Source organism: Ceratotherium simum, chromosome 14 (assembly GCF_057802395.1).
Source record: "Ceratotherium simum simum isolate JZ-2026a chromosome 14, ASM5780239v1, whole genome shotgun sequence".
In the NCBI taxonomy this organism is placed as follows: domain Eukaryota; kingdom Metazoa; phylum Chordata; class Mammalia; order Perissodactyla; family Rhinocerotidae; genus Ceratotherium; species Ceratotherium simum.
In genome coordinates, this window is record NC_141913.1 from 14230600 (window position 1) to 14258053 (window position 27454).

Genomic DNA, 27454 nt, shown 5'->3' on the forward strand with positions numbered 1-27454 from the left:
GTTATCTGTACCTTTCTTTATTGACTGCATTTTTATACTGTGCAATAATTACTTTTATGATACAAAAATTAAAGCTGTAATGGACATAATTTGGTGAGTGGCCCCGACTTACCCGACCTCATGTTTTTTGTGAAAAGACTTCTGCTAGTATAATACCTCTGGCCTTTTTACTCACTCTTCCTCATGGCAAAAGGGATGACATTTTAGTGGATGAGGTGGGAAGGAACGGAGCATTTCCTTCATTCAGTTCAGCAACTGTCCCTTCTTTCTTTTGAGCTTGCCTGCATAGGAAAAGGTCATATGCCGTTCTGCATGCTGTCCTTTGGTCACGGGCCTCCCCTGGGGGAGCTGGAGTTCACAGCTGCCTGAGTGCCTGTGTGTGTGAGCCTGTCTCATTAAGAGGTGAGGTCTGACAAGCCTAATTGGCTGCAATTCTAACACCATTCTCCAGTCAGCTTTATTATGACAAAGAGGTGACATTGTCACCTCTGATCTCTCTCTCTTTCTCTCAATATGTGTGTGAGTGTGTGTGTTTGTGTGTGTGTATGTACATTGAACTCAGGAGAGTAAGGAGGAGGTCATTTATTATTGTTTCCCAAAAGTTGAAAGAGATTTGCTTTCTTCTTCTTGTTTGTCAGCTAATATTCATTCCCCTTCTCAGCAGAACACCTAGATCCTTTTGAGGAATTTCCTCTCTTTTAGTGGGTATAATCTTGGGAAGATGATAGATCCTGGAAGCTAGAAGGGTCCCTGGAGCCTCCTTCTGTTAGGAATGTGAATTGAGTGGAGAAACCAAAGACAGAAGGAATGGTTAGAGCTAATGCCTTGACTCTGGAGGAGTGAGGCATTTGAATGCTTCTGTCCCACTTTTCCTCCACCCAGGGATCCGGAGGGTCAGGTTCCTGCCTTTTCTGAGACCTGCTCTGCTTCCTTCCCTTCAAACACGTTGGCTTCCCCAAGATTCTTCTAATAAATTCCTGATATGCTTATGTTACATAGAGTTAGTTTCTGTTTGCAGCAAGAGACTCTAACAGATAGCATTTTGAGAGGAGAAAAAAGGAAGCAATTGTTGCCTGAGTTATGAGTAGATGAAATTTAATATACAAATGGCTCCAGTGACAGCATGAATTATTAAACTTAAACTAAGTTATGTTAACATGAATCATTTTGTAATTACTTCTTATCACTGATCATGACTAGCGCCAAATGAGTTACTATGAGTTGTAAAGCTATAATGAAAATATTATGATGTGATATTATTATATATGCAAAATGAAAAATTCATTAAGATCCTTTACCTGCAAAAACAATCTGTAGATGGCATATACCATTTAAAGTATTTCAGGTATGGCATATCTCTATTTGTAAAAGGTACATTTCCTCTCAGTCTGTTTCATCATTTTTAAAAGAAAATATCACCTTCTTCAAAGTATCATGAGTTAAATGAGATGATATCCATGAAAGTTCTTCTTTCTTTTCTTTCTATTCTTCTAATAGCAATTCCGAACCATTTTCTATTGTTAACCAAAGGTCAAGTTTACGCCCTTGTTAAGTAGAAAAAAGGGGCTGACATCTGAAGTTATTTACATCATAAGAATAAATCTGGGTTTTAAATTTAAGTAAATTGGATAACTTCCTGACAACATTTTGATGAATTGTGTTTTCTTTTAATTATTTTATTTATTTTATTTTTTCCCCCCAAAGCCCCAGTGGATAGTTGTATGTCATAGCTGCACATCCTTCTAGTTGTTGTATGCGGGACTCGGCCTCAGGATGAACGGAGAAGTGGTGCCTCGATGCGCACCCGGGATCCGAACCCGGGCCACCAGCATCGCAGCGCGCGCACTTAACCACCAAGCCACAGGGCCGGCCCTCTTTTAATTAAATAGAAGCAGAAAAGCCTTCTCAGTTTTGGAAAAAAAATTTTCAACTATGTAAATATACAGCATAAGTTTTGAGAAATTATATCCTCTTTCATTCTTCATTTTGGGTATCCTTCCTTGAAAAAACTTATCCAGTAACTATTGAGAGGGTTTATTCAGTAAAAAAGAACATGATGATACAAGATAATGAGGGATTATACATTTATAGCAGCACCATTAATTCTAATCAAAATATGTAACTGCCCTTTCAGGCTGCTGAAAGCAAATGAGCTAGCAATGGGAGCTGCTTAATGCTTTCAGATTGTTAGAAATGGGTAACCTTTAGGCAAAGATCTCTCCAAGAGTAATCACTTTCACCCCAATTACTTGGAGTGACTTTTTGATAGAGTAGATTTGTGAAATGTCCCCCACTCCTCTGATTTATTGAATTATAATTTCTTGAGGAGTAGAAAACAGGAATGAACACTGATAACAAATGTCCCACGTATTTTCATGAACATCAAGATTTGAGAAGTAGTACGTGAGCCATCTGATAGACTTAATCACTGAGCATACAGAAGGCAAAGCAGGACCACTATGTGATGTTGGGAGAGCTGTACACTGAACAAATTTGGAGGAGCTGTTGATATCACAGTGTATATTCTACAGTAGCTCTGATTGCACAACTTAATTCATATTTTATAACTGCCAAGGAGTAGATACCAAAATGGCAACTGAAAGAATCCATCTCATTTGCACTTTTCAAAGCCTCAGTTACCAATGTCATTAAGTATGAGATGTATGACGAGTTGCATTTTGATTTACTGCCTAAATAGTAAATAAATTATTGACACCATTTGCAGAATTCAATTTGTTTCATCATTTATTTGATAGAGTCTAGGTTTTTAAACCAAGGAGCTAGAGAAGAAAAAATCCAGTGTTAGAAAATTTGGACCATTAAAGTATTGGATAAACAATTTTACCTAATGAGAATTATCAGTCTTCAGTCTATGGTTCTTTAGTAAAGAATTAGAAGATCCCTGGGAAAAAAAAAAAAACAACTATTTAAAAAATCCACTTCTTGGGGCCAGACCGGTGGCACAGTGGTTAAGTTTGTGTGCTCTGCTTTGGTGGCCCGGGGTTAGCGGGTTCGGATCCCGGGCATGGGCCTACACACTGCTCATCAAACCATGCTCTAGTGGCATCCCATATACAAAATAGAGGAAGACTGGCACATATGTTAGCTCAGGGACAATCTTCCTCAAGCAAAAAGAGGAAGATTGCCAATGGATATTAGCTCCAGGGCAATCTTCCTCACACACACACAAAAAAATCCATTTCTTCCTTTGTAAGTAATACCAAAAACTGCCTTGCTTATTTAAAAAGCAGTCTCACATTTAAAAAATTATTCAATGGTATAGTTAAGTGAGAATCAGGGTGAGTGGCTCCAACAGCCACAATGAAAATTGTAGTATCTCAACACCTATTTTCTGAAACGAAATGCCAAGCCAAGTGTCTTCAATTTAAATACAAACTATATAAGCCTCCTTGGTTATCAGCATGTTCACAGATATTCTCAGTGACAGAGTCTAAAATAATACTGTTTTAGAAGGTTAAAAAGTAAGATTATCACCTTCCTCAGTATAGGTCTTCCAAGGTAGTCCAACTTCAAAAGTGTATTTTTCAATCTGGATGTGGTTCAGCAAATCAACACTGAATCCATTAAAACTTCCTTAATATCATTTCCTCACCCATATTTTTTATCCTCTTTTCCATACTCTATTTATTTAAATCTATTCTTTCATCTTATAAGCCCTTCAAGCATGTCAAGTTTGCCTTCCAAAGAGACATTTCCTTTATCTTGTAATTTACTTGTTTGTTAGAATTTCTCAATTAACCAAATAGTCCTTACTGAAATGCAAACTAGTTATCAGATAAAAATTGTTGTTTTTAATAGGCAAGGAAATCCCAGTGAATGATTACTGTTTACTTGATTTCCACAGTGTTTATACGTACTTTTTAAGAAAAAATGTGTAGTTTTTCTTCCTCATAGCCCTGGCATTGTATTTTTATCACCTCTGTACTTATGCATCCAAATCTATTTGGTATATTTTATTAGTGAGAATGAGCACCATGATGCCATAACTTTATTATACACTATTACAAATATACTTGTATTATATTTAAATATACTATTACAGAAAAAACAGTTAAAATAAAAATATTATCTTAGAAAAACTTGAGACTTAAAAGGAAAATGATACAGGGTCCTAAAAAGATAATATTTTCTAATGACAGAAAGTTCCTAGAAAATCAGTTATCAGACTAATAACAATCTCTTGTATATACCTAAAATCCATACAATGTTATATGTCAATTATACCTCAATAAAAAAGAAATTCTCTTATAATGAAATTTTCTGATGAAAGTAGAACATATATAAGACCAGACTGAAAACATAAAGGAAAAAAGATATCAAGCTGTGCAATAATCTTCTCTTCCTATATATGGACAAGTATGAAAATAAAACAAATAGAATAAAATTATAAGTGTTCTAACATGACTCAAATAATCAGAGTCTTCTGGATAATTCCAGTTATGACACAGAAATAACTTTATCTTTTATGATGTGAACTGAGTTGCTGAGAGCACTGGAATGTAGAAAGTATTCTATTGGAAATTCGCAAAATTTTTGGATCTATTTCAAGGCATGCTATGTTCCTGTTGAAAAGCTCAACAATTGATGAGCTTCTCATAAGTTCCATGTGGTTTCCATGCAATTATATGAACTTACGCAATTTCAGTTCAGTTCAGTGATGATGGATAACAATATAAGATACACATGCCCTTTGATCTCACTATTAATGGGTCCATTATTCACTATTACTTTACTCCCCATGTCAGTGAAGATGCTGATAACTGAAAGAGAAAAAACAGTGGACTTTTTATCTATTTTTTTGGTTAACTTGAGAAATTCTTTTCTTTTCCTTTTTTTTTTTTTTTTTTTGCTGAGGAAGATTTGCCCTGAGCTAACATCCGCTGCCAATTTACCACTTTTTGTATGTGAGCCACCATCACAGCACAGCCACCGACAGACGAGTAGTGTAGGTCCATGCCCAGGAACTGAACCCAGGCCGCCGAAGAAGAGCGTGCTGAACTTAACCACTAGGCCACTGGGGTTGACCTAATAAATTCATCTTTGGTCTATTAAAAGCCAAAGCAGTAAGTGGCTGGGCCTTAAGTCATGTCTTTCATCACTGTTCAGAATTTTCGCTGTTACTGGCTGTTTCTGTTGGGATTTCTGGGGATGGGGCTCAGCACTGTGTGATGGAGCAAGCCTCCTGGGGTTTCTGATGCATGATGGTTCTTCAAATACTGATTGCTGATGCCCCATTCAGTGACTCTAAGGTTAGGTCCCCAAATTTGCATTTCTAACAAGTTTCTAGGTGACACTGATGCTACTATCTGAGAACCACATTTTGGTTACAGCATCTATGAGTGAACCAGTCTGTGAATTTTCACAGACTGCCTTTCATTTTCATTAAGTTATGATGATGAAATCTCACCATAAGTCTATTGATAAAATTAGACAAAAATGCATTATATCAGCTTAGAATACAACTCTTCAAAAGAATGGTTTCATATGAAATATGAACATACAACAGAAATTACAGAGTGCCTACAAAGAGGTAAATCTTTGTTGAATGGATGAATGAGGAGAAGGAAAACAATCTGCCATCAGTCTGAAATAAACAGAAATGCAAACCCCAAAAGCCCTGGCTGTAAGATATGGGATGCTACCTGTAAAAAGTATGGAGCCTCATTCCTCTTTATTCTATTTAAAAAAATATGTTTTGTGAACTGCCATCATACTGCTACCCATCGGTGTGCTCCTGAATATTTTAGAAAGAAGCCTAGCCACTGATTCTGTTAGTATATTGAGTGACCAGTGATACTAAACTGGGATTTTTGTCCCTTATAGTTACTTATCCGGGGTGGTCATCTGCCATTACACAGCAAAATGGCATTATCTTGCTTCTGTCATAGAAACCATCCAACGCCAGACATATCTGCTACTCAAAAGCAGTTCCCTTTCATCCTCACTGCCTTTGACCTACTATTGCATAAGTCTGATTTTTTGTAGAATGTATCTTTCCATAAAACAAAAAATGCTCTCCGTTTCGTTGTTTTAGGAAGATTACAGCTTCCTCCCTAGGCTTTTTAGAGGCCAAAGGAATATTCTCCAGGTGACAACTTTATCAAGATTCACCTTGAAATGTTTTATGCATTCTATTTTTTTTTAATCCACAGGAATGAACTTTGCTCCTGGATCACCTTTTCAAGGACACTATCTGTTCTCACAGCTGACTGCTCCAATGTGTACTAGCATGGATGTCTAGCCTTCTGGGAGACAGACTCGAAATGAGGGAGAATGCCAGTGGCCAGATATTAAGTATTTGGGGGTAGATCTGGTCTTAGAAATACAAACTTAGAAAAAACCTTTTACTTCAGAAGGGAGTCATGATTTCCTTTCAGAAGTGGCAGAGTAAAGAGATCTTGCTCTTCTGCTCATTCAAACATTCTTTTCAGAAACATTAGGATACCAGGGCAGAAAACAAGGGGAGAAAGGAAGGCAGGAGCACTAGGAATCAGGTAGCCAGTGCTGCCCAAGATCACGCACGTCGTACACATGACAAGGGCTAGAGACGCAGTGATGCAACGTGCCCTCGAGCTGCTCAGCTGCTGCAGATCACACAGGCGTGGTGACGATACATCAGAGCAAGGGAAGAGTGTACACACAGCTGCCAGCTCGCCTGCCCGCCCAGCTGCTCTACACCCAGAGCTAATTTTGTCAATGAAGCTGCCATTAGTCAATAGTTTGTGAGGCTTGTGCACTGCACTGCAGAGGCTAAGTGGGGAGTTCTAGAGTCATACCCACATCAATTAAAAGTCCATCTTAGATACTTTAAAAATGTGTTTCTTGAACCACATTACTTAAAATCTTTCTAGGTTTTAATTTTCCCATCTATAAAATGGATATAATTATAGTTCTTTTCTCGTAGGTAGTGCCTGTGCATAGTACCGTGCCTGGCATATAGGAAGTGCTCTTTAAATAACAGTGACAAAAGAAACAAGTAGCATTATCATCACCTCTCAGGTATGTGGAGGCAGACTGACAATTGATGGGCACAGAGTACTAGGGCAGTCTTGTCCCCAGTTTTGCTTCAGTGAACTTACTGCCAGGTCCCCCCAAGGCTCTGCATTCCTGGGCCATCATGAGAGGAAGAGAATTCATCCCCATGGGAGGAGATATTCTTCATCAATGATCTCATCAAATCAAGAGCTAATTCAAGGTCACTTTATAGTATATGATGACATGTTTTAGATTTCGCTATCAAACCCACGATAATACAAACAAATTTGAATACCAAACACAACAATTTCACAGCAATGTGCTATTCTGTGATATCCTCATGTCCCACAATGTTTACTTCTAAGTCCATTTACTTGGATGATATATATTATCATTTGGGGATTTCACCTTGGCACCAGATATGTTCACCATTTTTTTTTTTAATTCGGTCTCCATAGAGACTGTCAAAAATTGCCAATGATGACTATATTTCAAGTCATCACAGCGGTGTATTGGGAAAAGTTTTCAATTAGCAATAACTGCACCTCAGATAAACCTCATTGGCTACGATACTGCCACTGCGCAAAGCTGTTCACTATTTTTAAAATAAAGAAAGCAAGATATTTCATTCAGGTGTGTAGTTTTGATTTTTGGAAAAATGAAGCCCACTTATCTTTTTTTTTTTTTGGAGGAAGATTGGCCCTGAGCTAACATTTGTTGCCAATCTTCCTCTTTTTTGTCTCGAAAGCCCCCCAGTACATAGTTGTATATCTAGTTGTAGGTCCTTCCAGTTCTTCTATGTGGGAATCCGCCTCAGCATGGCTTGATGAGCAGTAAGTAGGTCTGTGCCCAGGATCCAAACTGGTGAACCCCGGACCACAGATGCAGAAGGCATGAACTTAACTGCTACACCACCAGGCCAGCCCCATCTTTTTTTTCCTAGATGGGCTACCCTACACCGGCTAAAAAGTAAGCAACATGCTAATGGACTTTTAAAAAGTAGGATATCTATATTTTTGAATATTTTCTCTCTACATTTACATTTCCAAATTGTTCAGACCTTCAGAAAGTTAACAGTAATACAATGAACACCTGTGCGCCCATCATCTAATTTCATCAGTTGTTATTTTTTTGCTCATTCTTGCTATCTCTTGTTTCTTTTTTGCCGTACCATTTGAAGTTAAGGTGCAGACATCACGACGTTTTATCCCTAAATGTGTCAGCATATCTTAAGAACTAAGACATTCTCCTACATAATCATACTATCTTAAGTACACCAAAAAATGTCACTTTGATACAATAATATTATTTAATATGCAATCCATTCTATTAGGACCATAATTTGAAATGTGTTTTCATAGGTGAGAGTGGCAGCAGTAAGTCTGGCTAACAAGGTACTTCTCTCCCTCCACATCCTCTGTAGGAGGGGAAGACACTTAAGATGACCATGCTCTGGTCAGATTAATGTGCCACATTTTAAGAATTTGAAAAATGACTTTAGTTCTCTAATTAAAAAAAAAAAAAACTATTCATTAACATCCTTTTTTCTAGATTTATTTGAGATATTTTTTAGATGCTTAACATCACCATAACATATTAAATTCATCTCTTGAAAATAAAAACTACATAATTCATACAATTTACCTAATAGAAAATCATGTGGTACATATTTCGGAGTAAATATTGCTTTAAATGTGACAGAGCAATCATATACATGTGAGTGACCAAGTTAGTGATAGGAGAAACAGCAATGACATTAAAATAAATATTGTTGGTCTTTCTTTGTCAATTCTATATCATAGGTTGTCCCCCTCCCAAGCCAAAATATTTAATTGACTACAGAGAAGTTACTTGATCTGTGCATCATTTTCTTCAACCATAAAATGGGAAGGATCATATCGCTATCAAGATCACAAGGATAAGAGGCTGAAGAATATAGGATGAAATTGCTTTTAGTTGACAGGCAATAAGGCAAAACATAAATCCCAGCCATCTGCAACTTAATGATATCTGCTGTAATCCAGTGTGACGGAATGGGTTTAGCCAAGGACACTGTGATAGCACACCATGTTGGTAGAGCTTTTCTTATAATGCAGCAAGGGTCTAGTAATACATTTTCTGAACAGTTTATAAAATTCAATAAACATTCAGTTCTTTACTCTTAAGTATAGTAATGTTAAATCATATAAAATTACCACTTAATAGGTTAAAAATGATCTAATATTAGCAATTTCATATTGTTCAACCTGGCAGTTGTGGTAGCTGACTATTTTTACGACTACTGCTATTACTCAGGACATTACCCCGATATTCAAATTGTGTAAGCTCCTACATGAGCTTAGGAGAATGCTCAGCACATGGCATTCATGAGGGCTATTACTATGGCGATTAATTCTGTAAAGTCCAAATATTTCCATATTAATTGCTATTGATGCTCCAACATTTTATGCACACCCTTTTTTTCCATCAGTATTACAAATACATGTACTGTGATGAGTTACAAACGTTGACCCGAAAACCACAAAAGACTTTTATGTTGTCTTTTGGGAGCTTATGTTACAAAGAGATTTCCCAGCACATTTCTTTAGTAAAGTAAGGGATTTCAGAAAAAAAAGCAAAGCTTGCTGTTTTACCAGCTTTATTGCTACAGTTTTTTTTTTTAAACGCAATAAAACAAACATTCCAATCTCTTAAAAGTCTTAATCCTAGCAAAGCTATTTTTCTTTATAAGCAATAGGCCTAGATTTTAAAATGAGCAGCAAGTTCAGACAACAGCAGCACAGAGATAACACACAGAGTCCCAGAGCAATTCATTGACCTTATAGCAGGAAATAATGATGTATCATCAGAATCTGCTTGGGCAGTATCATTTTGCCAAGAAGCATTAGACTTCCTTTTAAACTAAGATTTGATTTTGCTGCTATTTCTAGCGAGCTTGAGAGCATTTATATCAATGAAATGCAAACATGCTCTTTTACTCACCTGACATGATCACATCTACATGCTGAAAAGAAAGCAAAAAGACTGGGGGCAGGGCTCAGAGTTATCAGTTTTTCATTTGCAAGGCTCCACTTTAAGTCATCCTCAAGGAATGGGGGAACTTTTTCATAAAAATCCAACGCGTTAAATACATATTCAAACATTACCACTGAAAACCTGCAATTTTTAGCACCACTTGCTGGTGAGAAAGAAACTCTCCCTACAAATTTTTGTCTTAGTTATTACTATTGAGTATATGAGTTTGTTATTATTGAAGAGAGTGTGTAAGTGTGTGCATGCGTGCATGTGTGTATTTTGGGGATATTTATTTGATATTCCCCAGAAGGAGCAGAGCATGATAAAATTATAAAAGGTAATAAAGCATAATTAGGTTTTATGAAGTTCTTAACGTTAGATATTGTTAAAAAGAAGACAAGAGGCCTAAAAAGGAGTCACTTATGCTAAGCCCCATGTCATTAAACCTAGACTTCGTTACAGTTTCGGCTCTCCCAGAAATGGAATCTTAAACCACTCACCTGATCAGCACTATGAGGTAATTTGCCTGATAGACCCTTGCCATCTCCTAAAGGAACGAGACCTTGCCACAACCAATCTGCTTTTTGCCTAGTATCACTTCCTTGTTTCTGCTTCCTTCTGCCTATAAAAGTCTTTCATTTTGTACAGCTCCTCGGAGCTCCTTTCTATCTGTTAGATGAGATGCTGCCTAATTCATGAATCATGGAATAAAGCCAATAAGATCTTCAAAATTTACTCAGTTGAATTTTGTTTTTTTTACAATACTAAGGAAATGTTCTAAATGATTTTTTTTTACTTCCCTGATTAAAAAAAGAAAAAAAAAAAAGCCATGGCAGACATTATTTCAGAAGGCTGAACAAATTTGTTATAATTCCTAGGACAAAACATTTATGTATAACAGTCTTGGATGCAACAAAACTGGATGATTTGACAGTAACAGAAAAGTACAAATTAATTTTATTGTTAGCATTTGTATGTATACAGCAAACTCCACAAAATATATACTTAATTTAAAATAAGTATTATATATCTATTATTTCAAACTATTCCACCCTTGTACTATGTTACTTACTGACATAGAATGTCTCTATTACAAGGGTCCTACTTGGGGGTGGTTTTTGCTTTTTAAAAACTTGTTTTAAAGTGGGTCGTGTTTCCTAAGCAGGACAGCTTGAGAGCATTTACAGCAATGAGATGTTAAAGCAATATCTAGGACATTACCACCTCTAACTCCCACTTCCCTCCATTGTATTTCCACTATGTGCTAGGCACTTCTGGGGTGCTGAGGATTCACAGAGAACAGAAGAGGCCACAACCTCTTGCTGCAGTGAGGAGTCCGCCATCCTCCCTGGGCCAGTGTGAGCCCGACAGTCCACAGTGTATGTCCCCACACTCCCACCATTTGCCTGTACCACATCTCCTTCTTGCTTATCAGGACTTCAGTCTCAAGGGTAATTATTTAGAAGAGAAAACAAGACTCTTGTAGTATCACAGGATGAAAACAGTAACAAAGACAAACAACAAAGGTTGTCTAAGAATTGTGGTAGCCTACTCAATAGATGAGAAGCATCCTGTGTTATTTCACTGATTTGGAATGAGGAGGCTCCAAGTTAGTTAGGTTTCTTTTCAATTCCCTGTGACATTTGTTAACTCATTTTACCTTTATTTCTCCATTCAGGGGGAAAAAAAAGAGGGAGAGTTACCAACTCTTTCCTAACATCTTGTTTCAAAGGTGTAAAACTCAGTGAGATAAGGTCTCTTATCTTATTCTAAAATAATGTCTTGGGATTCTGATAGCCTCTAAGGAGCTTTGGTTATGTTTAGAATTTCACCTGTAGTAGTAGCGGGGGTGGGGGAGGAAGAGGAAGGCAGCAGTGGCAATAGCAGCACTACTGGTAGTCAGAGTAGTAACCTCGATTGTAAACCATTACTGAGGGCATTCCCGTGTTTGGCACTGTCGTAAGCATTTTTTATGGATTAAGGCATTTCATTTTCAGAACCACCTGCTAAATGAGACATAACACTTTCTGTCCCATTTTTCAGAAGAGGAAATTGAAGCACAGAGATGTTAAGAAATGCGGCCGAATTTGCCCAGCTCATGAAGAGGAAGAGTCTGTGACCCTAAAAATACCTCTTTGGAATACTGTTTATTTTAGGTTGATTATTTTTAAGAAACAGAAGACTCAGGAAGTTTTTCTTTTACCTCCCCCTTATCTGCCTAAAAGAATTTAGATAATGGCCTGTAATAAGAACAGAGCTATCACCAGAGATATCTACAAAGAATATGGACTAGGTGTGGTGGGGGATACTTGGCAGGGCCTAGAGATCAGAGTCCTCTCCATGTCCCATTGTCTGTACATGGCACGGCAAACATTCGTTTACCAAGCATTTACTTTTCTATCTCTATGTGAATTGACTTCCTCCCCCTTTGAAGTCCTAAACCACTACTCTCAACATCCTCTTTCATCTTTAGCTGAAGATGGTATTTAAGGTGGTGGCTTTGGCCATTTTGGCAAGTTACTCAGCTTTCTGGGTGGGTCTATCCCGTGTATACGTGTTATTAAACTTTGATTTTCTCCTGTTAATCTGTCTCATGTCAATTTAATTCTTAGACCAGCCAGAAGAACCTAGAAGAGGACAGGAAAATTTCTTCCTCCCCTCACTCATAAGGAGTAGAACCAGAATTCGAACCCACACAGTCTAGCCTCAGTTTTCATGGTTTTTACAACTACGATATTCTGCCTCATTTCTATGCCCATTATTGTAAAAAGCATACTTAGAAATGTTACCCTATATGTTTTTCACAACAAAAATTTGAAAGATAAAAATACTGTAGTCAAGAGGATTCAATGCCTTTTCCAAGGTCACTAAATGATAGATATGAGAGTGTCACCTAAGTTTTCACTCTTGTTTCTACTGTATAATTAAATCCCTATTATCTAAGAACTCAGTATATACTGAGATCTAAAATTCAATATGCCAGGGACGAACGTAGCAAAACTATTTTAATTCCTTGGGTATTAACGTGGTGCTGGGGGGTGGAGAAATGAACAAAACCTCGGTGATTTTGATCAAAGTTGCCCTCAAATGGCAGAGTAATACATGGTGCTCCTGGCTCCCCAGCCCTTCACTAAGGAGCCCCAGCTGCAGGCCCACGCTGCCTCTCAGCACGCCTGTCCTGGGGTTCCTATATCACTGCATTATTGCTTAGTAGGAAGAAAACCTAAAGAAACAAGCATCAATGTTGACTTTAAACTCAAAGGAAACAATTAACAATGACCTTCACAGTGAAATGAAGAACACAACACAGGAGCCCTAACCATATTTGCAAATCCTTAATGATATTTACTCCTTGGAGTCAGCAACATTTGTGAAGATTTCACTGCATAGGGCTTTATTTTATCCCCAAGTAAAACTTTCTTTTCTTCTCTATTATTTTCTAGCAAATCAGGCTCACAAATGGCTTTCTACTTTAATTAACTGCCTTTATATCATTTTCTTACAGAAGCTGCTGAATCTGTTTAATTATTCAAGGAGGAAGAGGGGAGACATTTAGATACATTACCATGAGTGTAGAAAAAGGAGAGCTAGAAATATCAATGGAGAGCTCCCATGAACTCCAGACTCATATATCAAGCTGCCCCTCAGCATCTCCACCTGGAGTCTATTATACTTCTCAAGCTTATAAATGACCTAATTTCTCCCTTTCAGTCTATTCTCAACACAGCAGCCAGAGTGATCCTCTTAAAAAGTCAGTCAATTCCACCTGAAACTAATATAATCTCGTATGTCAATTACACCTCAATAAAAACAAGTCAGCCAAATCATGTTACTCCTTTCTCAAAACCTATCAAGTGGCTTCCTTCCTCCCTCAGAGTAAAGCCGAAGTCATCACAGTGGACTCCAAGCCCTGCATGATATATGTACCCCTCTGGCCTCAGCCTTCTCCATCACCTTTGCTGCATCAGTGCACCGGCGTGCATGCAGTTCCTCGAACTCACCAGGCACATCCCACCTCAGGGCCCTGTGCGCTGTCTCTGCCTGGAACATCCAGATATTCACAGAGCACTTGTCTCCTTCCCATCTTCACACAAACGTGAACTGCTCAGTGAGGCTTTCTTTCCTTCTTCCCCTATTGAAAACTGCAACTTTGTCCCAGGCCCTCCACTCACTTCCCTGCTTTATTTCTCTCCATTGCCCCATCGCCATATCATACACTGTATATACGGTCATAACTTACTCTGTTCATTGATGTACACTCCCTCTATAACGTGAACTGCATGGGGACAAGTCTGGGTCTGTTTTGTTCGCACTCTATTTCCAGTGCGTAGAACACCATCTGGCACAGTGCTCAGTGCATATTTCTTGAATTAATGAATAAAGGAATGAAGGAATGATGAATGAAATTTCATTTTGTAAAATAAGGAAAAGAGACTAGATGTGAAAGGACCAACTGTGCACCCGGCTACTTGGGAGTACTAAGGAGCCTGTCAAGTTAATGGCCTCATGTGATCAGATGTTCTGCCAAAGATAAGTAACAGTAAATATCGGTTCTAGTCATGCTCGCCCAAAGGAGACAGGCAACACGTTTACCCTGTGTAAATACAGTAGCCATTCAGTAATGACAGATTTTAGTATTTTTTCCTCAACTTTCAATCTCCGCATATCTGTACGCCATTATCCACTGCCCAGGGTTACATCTCATGGTCTCTAAGCTCATATCCTTCAGCTACGTGTCCATGGGCAAGTACTTCACCTCTCTATAGAGAAAAGGGTTTAGGTTCCACCAAGCAAATTGCACTTCCAAGTCTAGCAGAAGTTCCTTGGGAGCTACTCTGGAGGCAGGGGCAGACCCTGTAGATGTCTGGGGGAAAACCACACTTCCCTTCTACTCCAAGATACTTTTCTTTGTCCTTGGCCCACATCAGTTTCAAAACAGAAGTTATCCCTTAGAAGAAATAGAAGGCTTTGTTATCCGAGAGGGCAACATATTTAAGTGGGAGAAGTTATCACTACATTAACTTTGGTACTTATAATTTGTGGTGAGCTCACTTCTGCTATTAGGTACAACACTCACAGCTGTCACCTTCCTGAGTAGTTAACAGAAACAAAAAATAAAGTCATCAGCTGCGGTGTCACACTGTTTCTCTGTACCTGAGAAAGTCCTGATGCCAACAATTTTGAAGATCACCATTAAAGAGTATTTTGCTACTGTTTTATATTTCATGTTTAATTAAATTACTGAGGGGCTAATTTTTTTTTTTTTTAGCTGAGGGACATTTGTTCTTGTAATTTTATGTTCATATTTAATGGCATCGCACCTTCTCATGCCTGTCACCATCATCCTTAAGCAGGATTTTTATTGAGAAATTTTACTTTAAATAAGGAGAAAAGCTGAATCTTTGTCCTGTTCAATGTAACTTCCCACTATGAAGTGGAGTGACAATGTGTCCCTTCCATCATATAGACTCTCCGTGTGGAGCTGAACTATAAAACAAGATTTTCTTTTAACACCTGATTGCATAAATAATTTATTTAAAAGCAGATCCACATAATACTGAAAAACAATAAAACAAAATCCTAATGTATGGATTTAGGAAGAATATAACCATGTAAGTTGAGTCAGCTGTTGTATCCAATATATTCAATACTAAAAAAACAAAAATACAGACACAAAATAATAAAAAACAATAACAAAAAAACCCCATCTCATGTCTGGTTGAAAGAGATCACAAAAACACAAGTAAAATCTATAACACCACAGAAAACCAAGTTAAGCTGGAATGTTAGAGCATCAAATACTTTCTAGAAACACTGAAGTGAAAGAGACTTTAAGAGGCATCCAGCCTTCAGGAAAATACACTTAGATGCATTGAGAGAGAGAGAGAGAAGGATGTGTATTTATCTTTCTCTTTAAAAATCTTCATAGATATAAATCTTTTAAACTGTTTCTCTTTTTAAAAAAGTTTTCTGGACATGGGATTATATAACTTTTAAAGCTGGCAGGTCTGCCAAGTTCATTCAGTCCAAGAACTTGACCTTACAGATGGGAGCACCGGGCTCCGAGGGAATGCAGTAAAGTCACGGTCAAGGAGGGCTATAACACAGGGGTCCTAACTTCGCCTCCAGTGTTTTTCTTAGTAACCAAAGTCAGAGAAAATCCACCATACTATGGTCTCCTTGGAGAATTACAGAATTTGCTTAGCATTGAAAAAGACTAAGAATTCAGTGTCTCATTTGACAGATAAGTAAGCAGATGCCCATGAGTGCTTTGCCTCACTAAAAATCCAGTGAAATCGAGTATATTTACTTGCCACATACTTTTTTTCTTTATGAAATAAAATGAGATTTAAAAACATTTGGTAGCCTCACAACCCCTGGTTCAAATAAAATCATATGCAGAAGTCAGTATTAAAACTGATAGAAGCTGATCTTCTCTGAAGAAAATACGAGTGGGGCTCCCTTGAACCCCACTCTATGTTGAGCTTTAGGAGAGTATCCTAGACACACACTTGAAGTACTGTTGTAGGAGAAAGAATATGGGTATAACTTTCAGCTTACGTGTCTCTAGGACAAATAACTTGAACCTCTTCATCTATTACTAAACCATTCATCATTTCTATGGCTCCTCTTTCCAAGCCCTCACATTGACTTTGGCAGTGTTGAGGGAGGGGTGGGTAACACACAAGGACTGAGCATTTACTCCATTCCACGCATCGCTCTGGTTCTCCGTGAGCTCTGGAGAGGACCCAACAGAGTTCTGGACTAAACAGCTTAATAAGCATCTAGGCACCTGGAACCGAAAAGACTGTGTCCCCTCATGGAGTTACACTGAGTTGTCTCAAGCCATGAGGGGCCTTCAGGGTGTCTGCCTGGTGGCTTCTGTCACTAGAGAGGCAACACAGTCACAGGGAACAGAGAGTAGGTCATCCTGTGCAATTTTGAGCTGATCTTATACCTGTTTTGCCTCATTTTTGTTATTCAGAGATTGTGAATGTGCAAATGATATCTATTCGTTTAGACCACTGTAAACAGGAACCTGACACAAGAGTAATTGTGTGTGTGGCGGGGGGGTATACTCTTCTGAAACTAAATAAAACCCTTTTAGTATGGATAGGGAGATCTGAGAAAAGAATTTGAAGTTGGGGTTGGCAGTGACTTCATTGTATCCACTGAAAATAAACTTCATGCTCACTTACATTGAGGAGAGTCAGAAAAGTAAAGAAAGAAAAAGTCGGCAATATTCCCGTGAAGCATTGCATTCTAGACTCCTTTGTTTTGCACAAAAGAGCACTCATAACTCTCTTACAGCAATGGGCTTTTAAAACATTTGTGCTTTCCCTTTAAACTAATAGCTAAGGAAGGGAAAGTTGAATATTCAAAACCAAACAAAGCAGTTAGGTTTACCTTCAAATCCAAGAATAACAGTTTTTGCAGAATTCAAATGCAGCCATTGAAGATAAAACATTTGCTGATGATGAGACAAGAGAACATTGCCCCAGATGTCAGTGTTATTTATCGCCACAGGGCTGAACATCAGAAACCAATTCACATATGACAATGCCTGTGCCACTAATCACGAGCCACCTTTTTTCCTTAGATGAAGTCACGTTTTTCTTACTTACAAGAATTTTTGAAGCTGAATGCTTTCAAGACACTTGGAGATTGATCTTCAGATTCAAAGTATCACAGCAATTAAAGATTTTTATCAACAGGCCTAGTGCTGGTGGCTGGCATCTGAAATCCCTGGGAGAGGATAAAGGCAGGCAATTGCTGCTGCATGAACCATATGTAGTGCTACATCAGCACACTCACTAACTTGTGCTACTTCTAGGAAGTAGCAAAGGACCATTCATTAACTCAGTAAAGTCACATGAAGGAAAAATCCTAAGAAACACATTAGTGTACTATGCAGTAGGATTTTGTGCCCAGTCAATTCCATTCATCCAGCCCTACTAACTTTTCACAGGATGCTATGAAGAGTTAACGAAAGAATGAGCAGTAGGATCAGGATTTACCCAAAAGATAAGTTTCAGTGACAAAAGAAAAATGATATTATGAAACATTCAAACACAGCAAACAAAACAGAGATATTTCTTAGAACTATTATTATCAAAAGATATCATCCCTACGTGCTGATGACTTTGGACCAGAATAAGCATAAATATCTACCTAATCCTCAGTAGATTTTGCTAAAGACAAGACTAAATTCCAACAATTCCCTCCATTTATATTTGTACTTTGTATGCTGTTTCTACCTCCTTTTGTTCTCAGGGTTGGCATTCTATCTACCACCTCTGTGTCAGCCCCTCCCTTCCTCCATTCCCTTTCTAAAATTTTTATGTTTCAGAGAAGATAAAAATAAATCTTTGGTAGGTAACATCTCATATTTTGTTCTGCCTCCCCTTCTCTCTCACCCCCTCTAGACACCCCATGATGCACAACACCTTTGAAGATCAACACATATTTGTTGTGCTATGTAAGGCTGGGACTGTTGACAGAAGAGAGAAGAGGCTTATCATAGCAAATGTTTCCCAGGAGCTTCCTTCTTCTCAAGACCTGGAATTTGGAATCCTCATTCCTAGAAATGATTGTTCTAACTGCCATGATCCATAGGTATCCTATTTTGTATAAGAGGTGCTTTCGTTGGTAACTGGGGTTATCAACAATTAAACGAAACCTGAAACGTTGGAGCTGCAAGGTTGATTAGAGATAGATTAACTGGTCCAAACTGCCTTGAAGTTCTTGACATTCATACCCAGGGAAGGTAAACACCATGCCCATGGTCACCCAGCATGTTAGTAGAAAATTGATAGCTCAAGATGTTAATTCTGAGATACCCAATTGTTGGTAATTGAATCAGGTCTAATATCTACGCTTTATTAGACTCATCTAAAACATCATTCTTATCTCTAGTAAACTTGTCCTGCAGCTGGGAGCATATCCAGCATATACAATAATGCTTTCAATCACATTGTTTTATATTTTCCAAGAGATAGACAATGAGACCACATTCTGAGGTCAATAAGCAAGAAAGAAGGGATCTTTTTACACAAATATGCACATCTTGGTCTGTCCCAGTTTTCATAAAGTTGAAATGAAAACATTTTCTTCCCATCAGACTCTATTTCCTGGTTCTCACAGCAACACACTGAAACAAGGCATGATTTGCAGCGGCCCTTGATTCCTTGACAGCTGTGGAAACACAACGAATAAGCCATGACCTGAAGTAGCTTACTTGCAAAGGAAATATTAATATACAAAAGCACGAATTAAGACAGTTTGCAGTCAGGTGCTAACAGCATGGAATAGAATGGAGTTCAATGGAACAAAATATAGGAAGACATGCAGAGTCTTTAAAAGGCAGAGAGGGAGAAACCATAAACAAAAGGACAGAATTAGCATGACGGACCAGCTAAGAAATCAAAACCACCTGGTCAAAACAGAGAAGAGGTGCTGGGGCCTGGTGGGAAATAATGTGGGAATTAGTTTCAGGCATGCCAGATTAAAACCCTGCACAGGGATTTAGACTTAATGCATTATGGAATAGAGTACAAATTCAAGTTCATCTGTCCTTGAGATTTCCTTTTGCCACGAGTTATAGAGGTGGAAATGAAGGGAGCTGGAAACAAGGGAGTTGACAAATGAATATGAAAACTTGTTTTCATTAGTCCTAAACTGCAGATTTCTGAGCTCTTAATTCATGCCTTTATTCAACAGAATATTGCCTCTCCATCATCTTGCCAAGGAAATTGTGTTTTTCCTCACCTTTTGTTCTGATTTTCTTTCAAGCTGACTTTACTAATTTAAACATTTTTTTTTTTAAACTATAGTCATTAGTGACCATACTTTTCCCTATTCAGCAAAGTGCCAATTTTGCTCATGGAAAAAAGAGTACCAGCAATGAAACTCAGCATCTTTCCACCACAGTTTGATCTGTCCTGAAGTCTGGGCCATCGCGTACAAATCAAGGCTAGGAAGTGTTACTACTTAAACCTCCATTGAAGTGATATAAATTAAGCTTTTCCTAAAGTAAACTAAATAGAAACTTAAATTTTTTGACTTTTGCAAACGAAAAGAACCTACAGAGGCAACCATGTTTAATGTAAAATACTATAGACTTTTTATCTAGAAAATGTCAACTAATTCTAAGGAAATTCAGTATCAATAATTCTTCATTTGGTTTCTTTAGTAACAGAATTAAAGATTAGATTTTACTGCCCCACCCAATATTTTATTTTAATATTCATGTGTAAGAACAAGGACTGGAGAGAAGCAGAGAGCACTGACAACTCAAGGCAACAAGCCAGCATGTAGATGCTAATCCAAGTTGAACCACTGACTCTCTGCATTACCACAAGCAAATCACTTGATGCACTGTTCTCCTGGCCAGCCCTGGGGCAAGACCTAGTCAAATGCAATACCAGTAATAAAAATCATTCTTCTGTATACAAGTTCTGCTACTTAAAAAGAATTCATTTTACTCCAATGGGCTTTATAAAATTTACCCAATTTAGAATTCTTAGGGGAAAAATAGGTGTGTTTGTGTACATACACACACATCATGATTGAGATTTTCATTTTACTGTTATGTGAGTGTCCTTTATGCCAAAAGCTTTGAAAAAATATTTTGGATTATACTGATATTCTGGCTTTTACTCTCTCCTGAGAGAACCTTAAGTAGTGAAACTGAAAACGATCCTCCTTGAAAAGTAGATATAATGCGCTATCAAGACAATTGGACTATTCTTAATGCTCTTAACGCAAGGCTTCCTTGATAGCCCGAGGACACAAGGAAACGTGACATGACCAAGAGGAAGGGTGAAGACAGCTAGAAAGGAGGAGTAGGAATGCAGCGTCTGGTACTTTCCCCCGCACGGAGCAAATGTGAAGAGCACTGTCAAAGCTCCCACAATGTGACTCCAGCATCGATTCTGGCTGAGAGAAAGAGTAGAAATAACACACCGCCAAGGACTAATAGTATATGTATTTATTCCCACTTCAAGGAGAACAGAAGCCTGCAGAAAACAGAATAAACAGGTTAGTATGTTTACACTTGGAAAACCTTGAAAGTACAAAATACTGAACTGCCAGGGTAAGCAGAAAGGCGTTGTGATCCATAATAAGGAAATGAGAGAAATACTGAGCAAAATGTCAAAATGGTATGTAGGACGCCTAAAGCATCAACATGGCAAGATGGACCATTATCTGACGTAGGGTCCAAGGAGGGCACTCAGCTAAAATCCTCTAGGTCTGAAGGGAAAATAGAGCCTGATGCCAACTTCAGTTGCTAAATCTACAATTTGAGATTTGTAATAAACATTAATGTAAATGCTACTTTACTTGGTAGCATCTGGCTAAACAGTTATGGTTTAATACGGAAATTGTTATATTTTAGAATTGTTCACAAGAACTTGTTTTAAAACCATATTCCTCAAAGAAATTTATCAGTCAAATCATTTACTTCCCTCAATGAACTGTCCCCAGAATTTTTATAAACTCTGGTTTAAGACCCAAAGCTCTATTACTCTCCCCTGATTAATTTACTTTCAGAATTTTCCGTTTCTATCCCTGCTGGCTTCCTATCCTCCGAAAAGATAAACTAATCCAGCAACGGTAAACCCTTAGGAATTAATGTGGTCATCAACATGAAAGGGAATCTAGCAAATTATAAATTGGCCACTTAATTTTCTATTTCCTTATTAAGCAATTGTTATAGATTGTGACAGGGTTACACATATATTTTAAAAAAAAAAACTATGTCAAATACTGTCAGCAAAAAAACGTGTTTTTCTGTTTCGTTTTTGCTTGGAGAAGCACAGGACTCATCCAATCCATATTACCACCCAAAATTCAGGGATAGGGAATGTTGAGAATGTTCCCTAGAAGAGCCAAGTACATAGTTAGACAAAATAAAGACTCCTGTTTTCAATATAACAGTCAAGACCATCTGTTGATGGATTACCCTTTCTAAAGTTTCCATTTTTGAAGGACAAGAGAGTTCGATCTGGATTCACATTCTATTTTATATTTCATTTCCCCCACAGCCAGTAAGGCTTATCAAGCATAACTTTTACCTTGTCCTATCCAAAGGGAAGAAAAATATAGATACGAAGTGAAGTGGAAAAAGTGAAAATATATATAATACTAAAATATTACACATTGCAACCAAATTATAATCATTTGGAAAAAATTAATAAAATTTAATTGATTTCATTTCAATAATTTCCCAACTGATAATTCATTATAGCAATACCTCCCCTTATCCTAGTGCATGTAGCAAAATGAAAATATTCACAAAAATAAAATAAAAGTGTGAAGGATGCACTAATTTCCTGGGCATTTGCTTTTTCCTCGAATTTGGAACCCTGTGGGATCTTAAATCTGTGGTATTAGGAGCAACGGGAGTCAAGCAGAGACTTCTAAATCCTTCTTTCTGCTCTCCTAATACAAATCTTATGAAACATTGATGTTATAGCTGTTTTTCAAGTTAGGAATACTGCCAAGTAAATGTAGCAATACCTGTACATGATTTTGTATTTTATTAGTCATTAAAGCAACTACATACTTTTGAATATATTAGTCATACATACACGCAAGGCATCAATGATTTCTATTTCAGACAACGCCTGGTACACAACTGGATTCAAGGACTCCTAGCAATCATTCACCCTCCAGAGGGTATGGAGCAAACCACTGCAGTAGGGTGTTAGCCTGAAACTAGAAAAGGCAGAGGATAAACGGAGAGGAGAGAAGGAAGGGATGCCGCAGAGGTATTAGCGAGAGGAGCCGAGGATATATGGATACGGAACGTGGAACAGACCCAGAAAACAATCCTTTACTGTTTTCACTTGGAACATCTGTGTAAAAAGTCATTTAGAAGACAGTAAATTAGACTTGTGCCTAAATCATACACAAATTGGATACTTTGGGGTACAGAAGAAAGGGACAGATAAATTATTCATTAATTAAGTTCATCAACTTTCCCCCATACATGGTGGAGAGAAGATTTTGATCTGAAAATTTTTACTGAAATTACATATTCAAAAGTGTTAGTGGAGAGGCTCAGTTTCCGGGTCTGCATCACTCTGAAAGAGGAGGAAAGTGATCTCTAGAAATAAACCAAATCCCAAAGAAATGTGAATAGCCCACTGAGATTTACTGGGGTGCATACTTGACCTATGTGTCATTATACAGTGTAACACCTAATATTTAACAGGGAAGTTAATGAGCTTTGATGGATAATATAAATGATAGAAATAATAATATAAAGAACAAAAATAATCTAAACAGTCAACTTTTGTCAAAGGGCTTATTGTGCCCTTAAAGAGAAGACAAGTGAATTAGTGAAACAGACATTCCCAATACAAAATATCTACTGCCCATCAGAATAATCGCTGTGTATTAGGTCTACTGCGATCTTTTATTGTTCCATTTTATGCGTTAAATTCTGTTACTTTCTACATATTCCAGGCTATAATATCAGGACAAGAACTCCTTTGAAGATAAAAACAATTTTATATAATAAAGAGGACACGGTCTTGAAAATCAAGGAACTAGTACATACAATTTTAGGGTCATGTAAGTTGAAAACAAGGAGCATTTGTTTTGTGATTAAACATTAAATAACGTCTCTACTTTTGTCTAAAACAGAAAAGAAAATAAATTATCTTCTATAAGAGAATGTGTTCCAGTTTGATTTGTTATGCACAGACATATTAAATATAAATGAGTATCTGGTATGGTTAAATTGCTTTTGTTTCTTAATACTCATATTTCTAGAAAAATATTAGATACATATTTTATACAAGGAAGGTGAGTGAGAATCTTTCTCATGCCTTTTATAAAGCATCAAATTCTTAGGAACAACATCTCTAAGCTGATTTGCCCCAAGATACAAAAGTAGGCTTATCAGAAAGGTAAATGGCAAAGAGCTAAATTTGTGATTACGCTAGAGACAAAGTCTGGATTCCAATGAGCTCATCAAGAAGTAATGATACGCATGCTGGTGATCTGGGTGAAATTTAATAACTCAAAGAAATGCACATAGGTTAAATAAAATAAAAAGACATCAAGAAAGGTTTGGAAAGTCTTGGCTACAAAGTAGGCCATTTGAAAAAGACCTAGCATGTTAATTGGCTACATATTCAAGCGCATCAACAGTATGACATGGCTTACCAAATATTGACACAAATAAATGATGTTAATGCAATTAGAGTGTGCAAAGGAAAAACACGAATCCCTTGTAGCCTGATTTTGTCAGGAAGCAACTAGAATATTCAATTCAGTTTTCAATATTCAAAACAAAAGTGAAATATGTTATTGAGGGTGACGAAGAAAGGGGGTAGCTGCTTAGCCTGAAAAGAAACCAAATTCAGGAAAACAGGATAACCATCCAAGTGTGACCCTGTGCCTCCCTTGATCCCCAACTCCCACAAATATAAAGTGACCACATACAGTGCTCATGGCCTTCAGTGACCTGGCTTCACCCACCCCTCCAGCCCCAGTCATCCACTCTCCACTTTAACTCTCTCTCACATTATGGAGCTGCTTATAGTGTCCTGACACACACCATGATGTCTCCATGCTTTTTCCTTGCTATTCTTTTCCTTAATGTGTCCTTTCACCTCTTCGTTCCTTCTTCATGGCATAACCCCTCCTCATCTGTAAGACTCAGATCAAACTTATTCCAGAAAACATTTTTTGACCCCCTCCTCTCTTTTCTACCTCCCTGTCCCGTCCAAAGTCTCTCCTCTGTGATCCTGTAGCATCCTGCGCATATCTTATATTATATACTTAATTAAAATGATCTATGTATAACTCTGTCTCTTGTAGCAGGTGAACTGGTAAGCAAAGATTCTATCTAACTTCTAGTTAGATTCTAGTGGCTGCAAAAAGATGTTTGCTGAATTGAGCTAAATGTCTATCGTGTTAAAACGTGAATGAGCTTTATCAATCACAAATATATATTGAATTCCCATTAAACAGTGTGCTCAGTTAGCTAATACCAGAAAGAAAGAAATAGTGAGCAGAAACTCATATCAACAAGGAAACAACTTTTTAACAACTAGATCTGTTTAAAAATGGAATAGAATGCCTGGTCAAGAAGTTTGTTCACCATCATTGAAAGTGCCAGGAATGCTATATGAAAATTATTTCATGATTGGGAGGCTTAGACAATTAGGTGCTTTCTAAGATCCCTTCCAACACTAAGATTCTATATTCTCTTTTCCTTGTCATAGGTGAGAGAAATATATCCATTTGCAGCTTTAAAATAACACATTGATAGCTATGTAGCTCTACATTTAGTTAAAACTGAAGCTACTCAAAGAAAGCTTTTGCTGTAGAGTGGCAGGATATAGCCAGAAAGCAAACTGAAAAATGTGAGCTAGTATTTAGCACTTCTGTCTAATTTCCTTAACTAATGAAGTAAAAGTATTTCCTGTGCCATCTCTGTGTATGAGTGTGTGCACATGTGTGCTCTCAAGCATGCAGGGTGTATATTTGTTTAAGAGGGTTCTACTACCAGAAATTACTGGAGAGAAAATAAAGAACACTTACAATGCACTCTTGCATTATCATGAAACAGTGGCCACACTTAAGAACAAATAAACGAATGCATTTTGTACTAAGTGACACTAAACTGAGTAACTGTTAGCATTTAATGACTTGCAAGGAAACAAGAATAAAACTGGCCATTGTTCAAATGAACTACTGATTCAGGGTCCAGCAAGAAAAGGAATAGATTTTAAAATCCTCATGACACAGCAATATGTAGGCAATTTGTGGGCAGCACAACAGAATGGTAATAAGGAAACACTCTGTGCTCAGCCTCCGTGGGCTGGGACCAGTAATCAATAACTGTGTGTCCCTGGGCAACTTACTTAACTTAAGCATGCCTCAGTTCCCATATCTGTAAAATGGGGATAATACCACCCACCTAATAGATTTGTGAGGAGAACTGAATGAGATAAGCCCTGTAAAGCACTAAGAACAGTGTTGGCACATGGTAAGTTTTCACAAATATTAGCTGTTATTATTATACCAGCACATATTGTCATACCAAGTGGTTCCACAGCTTTCAATACTAAGTAAAATATTATTACTTACTAGTTAGTGTTTATTTCCTGGTCTAGATTCAAAGTTGTGGAATCAGGATTATTAGAGATACAGTAAATTAGATTCCTTCCTATCAAGCTTTTCATTCCCAGGGTAAGTACCTACCTTACAGCTTTATTAAGATAATTAAATGAATTAATAATGACAAAGAGTTTAGAATATGCTTCCACTGGTTACGTGCTCTCGTTATTATCACTCCCTCTTATCAAACATGTAAGATAAACATTTAATATTGTGCATAAAGATAAACATTTAATATTGTGCATAAAGCCAATCTCTTCTATATCTGTCAATAACTAAGCTTGAAGGCAAAGATGGCTTCTGAAGATGAACTATTTTCAAACGGAGAAGAATACTGGCTAGTGACTCCTAGAGCTGTAGAGAAGTGTGAAAGGGCTTAAACAGTGGAAGGTGGACTTTAGATTATGCACAGGGAACTAGAAAAACGTCAGTAAAAATTGGAACAGGCAACTCAGAGAGATGGTGGAATCTCCACCCGAAAAAAACTGACAGCTACTTAGCTGGACTGAGTGGTCATTTCTTGCACCAACAGAAAAATTTTAGTAGATATAGAAGGCAGAATAATAGCTCCAGAGAGGCCTGTGTCCTAACACTTAGAACCTGTGAATATGTTAGGTTACATGGCAAAGGGGAATTAAGGTTGCAGGTGGAATTAAGGTTAGTAATCAGCTAATCTTAAAATAGGAAGATTATCCTGGATTATCCAGTTTGGAAAAATATAATCACAAGGGTCCTGAAAAGCGGAAGAGGGAACAGAAGAGTACCAGAGAGATGGCAGCAGGGGAAGAACTCAGCCAGCCACCAATGGCTTTGAAGATGGAGCAAGGGGCCATGAGCCAAAGAATGAGGGCTGCCTCTAGAAGCTGGAAAAGGCAAGCAAGTGGATTCTACCTTAGAGCCTCCAGAAAGGAATGCAACACTGCTGACACCTTTATTTTAGCCTAATGAGACTTGGGTCAGACTTCTGACCTCCTGAACTATAAGATAATAAATTTGTATTGTATTAAGCCACTAAGTTTGTGGTAATTTGTTACAGCAGTGATAGAAAACAAACACAGGAGGCATCTTTCTACCTTGTCTTTAATTACCTGAAATGCAATTATGCCCATGTGAGATTTAATAAATTCTTCCATTAGTTTAAATGGATTCTTACTTAAATTCAAATAAAGTAAATATTAAATAAAATGCAAAAATAAAGAAAAACACAAAGAAAGACTTTATAAATGCCTCTAAAATCTGACTTACTGCAAAATGAATGGCCAAAGACAAAAAAAAATTTTAGATGAAAAATACTTTAATTTCC

General features: G+C 37.5%; 1 protein-coding gene and 1 non-coding gene across 6 annotated transcripts in view; both read right to left on the reverse strand.

The window, feature by feature from the left end:
* Positions 1 to 27454, reverse strand: part of DLGAP1 (DLG associated protein 1) — an 853945-nt gene that overhangs the window by 642004 nt on the left and 184487 nt on the right. The gene's annotated exons all lie outside the window — the stretch shown is intronic.
* LOC147915266 (U4 spliceosomal RNA) lies at positions 7446 to 7586 on the reverse strand. The gene has a single exon (XR_015554360.1). It is a non-coding gene; the product is annotated as a U4 spliceosomal RNA (small nuclear RNA).